Source organism: Stegodyphus dumicola, chromosome 3 (assembly GCF_044657685.1).
Source record: "Stegodyphus dumicola isolate Sdum_Otavi_A_Nest chromosome 3, ASM4465768v1".
NCBI lineage: Eukaryota > Metazoa > Arthropoda > Arachnida > Araneae > Eresidae > Stegodyphus > Stegodyphus dumicola.
The window spans coordinates 38,262,621-38,268,118 of NC_140770.1; the positions used below are offsets into that span (position 1 = coordinate 38,262,621).

The 5,498-nt window shown below is 32.8% G+C and overlaps 1 non-coding gene across 1 annotated transcript; it reads left to right on the forward strand.

Annotated features, from left to right (window-relative positions):
- Positions 1 to 5,015: 5,015 nt before the first annotated feature.
- On the forward strand, positions 5,016 to 5,145 carry LOC118187703 (U4atac minor spliceosomal RNA). Its single transcript, XR_004758004.1, has one exon. It is a non-coding gene; the product is annotated as a U4atac minor spliceosomal RNA (small nuclear RNA).
- The last annotated feature ends 353 nt before the right edge of the window (positions 5,146 to 5,498 follow it).

Sequence of the window (5,498 nt, forward strand, 5' to 3'; positions counted from 1 at the left end):
AAAATGAATTACTTTACATGATTTATTTCCATTTACCTATTTTATGGTTAACTTTTATTGCCGACACAAGGGATGCATTCCAATTTAAGTGTCAAACTCTTATGATTGTTCATAATCAGCAAAACAAACGAATCGTGTTCTTATTGAGGGACGAAGGCCGTTTTTTAAGTTTAGAAATATGATTTTCAATTGCTCCCATACATTTTGAAGAATTTTCTTCAACCTTCGGGGAGGCTTTTCAAGGAAAATTGCTGATATCTACCAATCATTTTACGCATAATCATTTGATTACAATGCTTTCTGAAGTGCCATTTGGAAACAATTTAATTCGCTTTTGTTTCACTAATGCAGTTATTTGTATTTCGGTATATATGGTTAAAACATAAATTTTCATTTTCCATAATTTTCCATTTTCTCGATTAATTTTTAGGCTCGAAAGGGATGTTATTCTCGAATGGGATATTAGTCTCGTTACGCCATTTTGAGTTGAATCACTGTAAACGGCGTATGCGTTTCAAATTGTTGCCACCAAACATTATCACACTGTATTATATTTAAAGAAATTAAATAATAAAGAATCTGCATGAATGTATACATGTTTCTCGAACTGTGAAAAAACAACTGTACATAGAGCTACCAAATTTTGAATAACATAATCCTCCACCTGAACATGGCCACCTGGAAGCTCGAATTTTGAATATCGTATTTGTTTTATTATCTATTTCATATTTTGTAAAAAGTTTAATGAATTTTTAAATAACAAGCTCAACGATCACAAAGCAAGCAGTGGCAACACTGTACGGAAAAAACCATTTTTATCTCCAGCGCGCGAGACTGTCTGTCGGAAATTTTAAAGAAAAATGTTTTTAAATATTTTGAGATTTTGCTGTTGAATCGAATTTTATGTGTAGGAGGCGCCAAGAAAGGGATGTTTGATAAATAAAGTAAACATCAAAAGGTTAATAATAAAAAGGCCAAAAACATTCGTAAAGCCAACTCAGTAAGAAAACTGAACATTGATATGATGAACTGATTAAATACTGGACCCACACCTTTGCACTTAAACCATAAAATTCAATTCAACAGAAATATCGCAAAAGGATTTTAAAAATGAGCATCTCTTTAGAATTTCCGATTCATATTCTCGCGCGCTGGAGATAATATTTTTGGGGGGGGGATACAGTGTTGCCACTGCTCGCATGGAAATCGTTGAGTTTGTTAATCAAAAATTCATTAAAGTGTTACAAAATATGAAATCGATAATAAACAAATTCCAAATCAGGCAAATCAGGGCCCATATTCGGTGGAGGATTACGTTATTCAAAATGTGATGTCTCTAGGTACTGTCATTTTATCACAATGTGAGAAACATACATAAATTTATGCAAATTCTTCATTATTTAATTTCTTTAAATATAATGCAGGGCTCTAACATTTGCTGGCAATAATTTGAAAAGTGATGCCGCGTTTATAGTGATTCAACGCAGAATGCCAAAACGAAATTAATAGCCCTTTGGGCTTAAAATAATAATAATAATAAAAATTAAAACAGAAAAACGTATGCTTGCTATGCTGCCATTCTTTCGTCTACTGAAGGTTTCTGTACGGAAATTGTTGAAATATCACGTTTGTTTGTTTCGTATTATGGTACGCATTACCGCAGGTAGCAACGGCACAAGGCTCCATTTTTTTGAATAATTTCCCGTTACAAACACTAATTCATTTTAAAAATATCCTCAGCTATAATTTTCAAGTCAAAGAAACCTCTTTCAAAGAAATAAGAAGTAAAGATTTAAGCTTTCGCACTGTGAAGCTCTGGTCAGTAGACGAGGTGACGAACCCAGTGACGTCACATTGCTCCCCAACTGGGTTCGTATCGGCATCGTTCCCCTTCAAACGGATGACCTAGCCCTTCTTTTTCTTTAGCCCTGGTGTACGTCTGTGTTTTCTTATTGTTTACTGATGTTTCACACTTTGCAAAGACAGCCGGATACAAAGAAGTAAAGAATTGTTCTTATGTTGAAATTCGATCACGTTCAAAATTAAGCGCGGACCAACACCTTCCTTAGACGCTTTTCTGTCGAGACAACGATTCGCAGACATGGACCTTATAAGAAATAGACTAACCCAAACGGGTTTTCTCCCTCTTCTGAGGCGTTGCCGGCTGTCACCTTGATCACATCCGCAGGAGTAGGGACGACATGCAGAAATTTAACATTGGTTGCCTATTCCAGCGTGTATAATTGTCAAAAAAAAAAAAAAAAAAAAAAAAAAAAGGCGGCTGTCTGTAGCGCCTCATTTCACAAATTAGAATTTCTACATATTTTTAATTTTGAAATTGAGATTGATTTTTAAAAATTTAGCATATTTATCAAGCATAATTAGTATTCCAAATAATTATAAAGCTATTGCATGCTTACAGGATTGGATATTTTTTCAGCTTTTCCTATGCTGTAAGGAAATTTATAACTACTTCTTTTAGAAAATAATATTTTAAATCTGAACTAATAAAAAATTTCAAACAAGCAATTTTCTCTTGCAATTTTTATGCTTTTTATTGGTGTAAATATGTAAAAAACACTAAAATATTTAAAAACGAATTTTTGAAAGTTCTGTTTAAAATTCTAAATTGCGCTGCTTTTTTAAAATTATAGATGAGTATTATAGCACAATTTCTATAATGGAATTTTATCTCAATTATATTTCATAATACATGATAGTGATAAACATTTTTGACTCCTTAAAAATTTTTATACATTTAATTCTAATATTAAAATTGTATTTAACCGTAATAATTAATTTTGCTTGTATTTTATAGTAATTATTTTTTAAATTTATTTTTAGTTCTGCATAAGATTTTTGTTATTTACTGTTAATTTAGTTTATTAGCCCAAAGGGGCGGTAGCCTAGAAAGGTTGCTAGTTTCGAAGCGGCATTTTGCGCTGTTTTACTATACATGTCCGTGTCTCCATGCAAATTGTTGTTATCAAATATTATCGCCCTCTATTATATGTAAAAAAATTAAATAATGAAGAATCTGCATGAATACATGTATGTTTCTCGCACTGTGACAAAAACGACAGTATCTAGAGCCATCAAATTTTGAATAATGTAATCCTCCACCCGAACATAGACATCTGGACGGCCGAATTTCGAATTTTTTTTAGTCTGTTTCATATTTTGTAAAACTTTAACGAACTTTTGATTAACAAACGCAACGAGTTCAGAGCGGCACTGTACGGAAAATAACAGTTTACCTCCAATGCGTCAATTCTAAAGATATGCTGTTTTCAAATGTATGTGATTTACGGGCGAAGAACATGATATACAATAAATATAGGTAACACACAAAATTTTAAAAAAAGAGTGCTTCTAGATTTTATTTTACTTTTCTTCCCCTTCATTACGCTCAGAAAATTTTATGCTCCGAATTTTATGAATTATTAAAATAACTAATCCATTTTAATTTCAATAATTTAATGGTCATATAATCAAATAAATATGATCGTTTTGTAATGTTAGTATAGGTTGGCGATTTTGCAGCTGAGGATGGTGATTCGGTAAAACCATCGAAACTAGTCCTGTAAAAATTTTGAAAATATTACGCTGATTTTTGTTGTTTGACTTCTGAATTAGTATTTATTCGGCGTGTTATTGTGTCTTAATTTTAAAAAAATTATCAGATCTTTTTTAATTTTACCTTATTTATTTCAAAGCCTCTACTATCAATCTTATTTAATTTTAATTTATTTTTACGCAAAATTAAGTTCATAAATTTTGTGCTTAGAGTTTTCACCGTTTTACCAAAGTAAAGACGTTTGTACAAGAATTACGCGTGAAAAAAATGTGCGAAATGTAGCAAAAAAGTGCTTTAATGGGATATATTAAATCCTATTTGGAGAAAACTGTCCCTTTTATAATCTCATTCCTATATAACATATCACATTTAATAATTAAAAAGAGTTATGTGATACAAACGCCGTAGGTTTCAGTGTTAAAGTAAACCAGGTCGTCCCTACTCTTTCTCGCCCACATGTCGGTGACGCGCGCCCCGCCTACTGGGTTAGTCTATCTATTATAAGGTCCATGTTCGCAGATTCGTGGTGTTGCATGATGTCGATATAACAGTATCAGAACAATCAAAGTTTACAATTGGGTGCCCCTTGCTTTTTAACAATTCTTTTTTGACGCCAAGATCGACGCCAGGAAGGCTCAATTTCAAGATGGCCGCTACACAAAACTAAAATAAGAAGTCAAAGAATTGCACAAACTCTGTGTCCATGTACACATCGATCTGTTTTTCACTTAAAAAAACATCCTAGAATTGCACAAACTAGGCATTGCGCAATGCCTTAAATTTGTCCATGTACACATCAATCTATTTTCATTTAAATAAAATCAAGAAGCTAAAACAAAGTTAAAACTATCATGGTAACTAGAAATGGGGTTTCATCGCCAAAATTAAAAAAAAAATTGTCGCTAATCGAAGGGTCACCCATTTCTACACTAGAGCACAAAGAAATCCCAGTTAGAGTAGTTGGTGCGATTTTGAAAATTGTCGCCAATACCAAAATGTCTCATTTACTGCTCATCATAAACACAGCCTTTACTGATCATCATAATGTCGCCCAAATTCCGTTTGTACTGTATACTACGATTAAACCGAGTAGTTTATAAATCCATGAGTTGAAACAGGAGCAATTTATTCATACTGATACAAATTAAAATTACAATATTTAGAATTGTAAACGAATCTTTTCAAAGGCGTGACTATCAATGGGGCGTGGCCAAGAGAATTATGCCTTTAAATTAACTTTTCAAAGGGCAATTTTCAAACTTTTATTTTCATAACTTAGAATTATGTAAAGGGGAATGTATTTTAGCATTCTTTTAGCATCATATTCTGTAATATAATAAGTCTTAAAACAAAAATTAAGTGATAGCATAAAACGCTTACCTACCAGTTTGATTTTGAGAATATTTATTTGAGATTTTTGCTTAGAGAATTAGTAGGTACCGTTCTTGTCTTGGGCAGTATCTGCTCAGTGAACGCAATGTGAGAGCAGTGTGCTGACAACCATGTGACACATAGTCTACCGCACCGCGCACCTTTGTAAGGTGTGTATGGGTGCAATTTTTGGAACCCGTGTAGGGTTGAATGAATTTTAATTACATTTACCGGACTAATTAAATGCCACCCTTTACATAGTGACGCACTTTTTACTTCCTTGTACGAAATAAAAAGGAAGTATTGTTATCGCGAAAGGTTTCAGGCAGCATATTTCAACGAAAATACCCATTTTGACCGCTATCGAATGCAATTTAACGATGTTGTTATGCTTGATATCTGTACGTAAGGACAGAATAAAATACTCTTTTCCTTCAAAAAAAATTATAAAACTGCTTTAAAATGAATTCTGAAGCGAATTTTTCGTGCCGTCTGTACGAACGTATGTACGTGCGTGCGTACGTACGTATCTCGCATAACTCAGAAACGA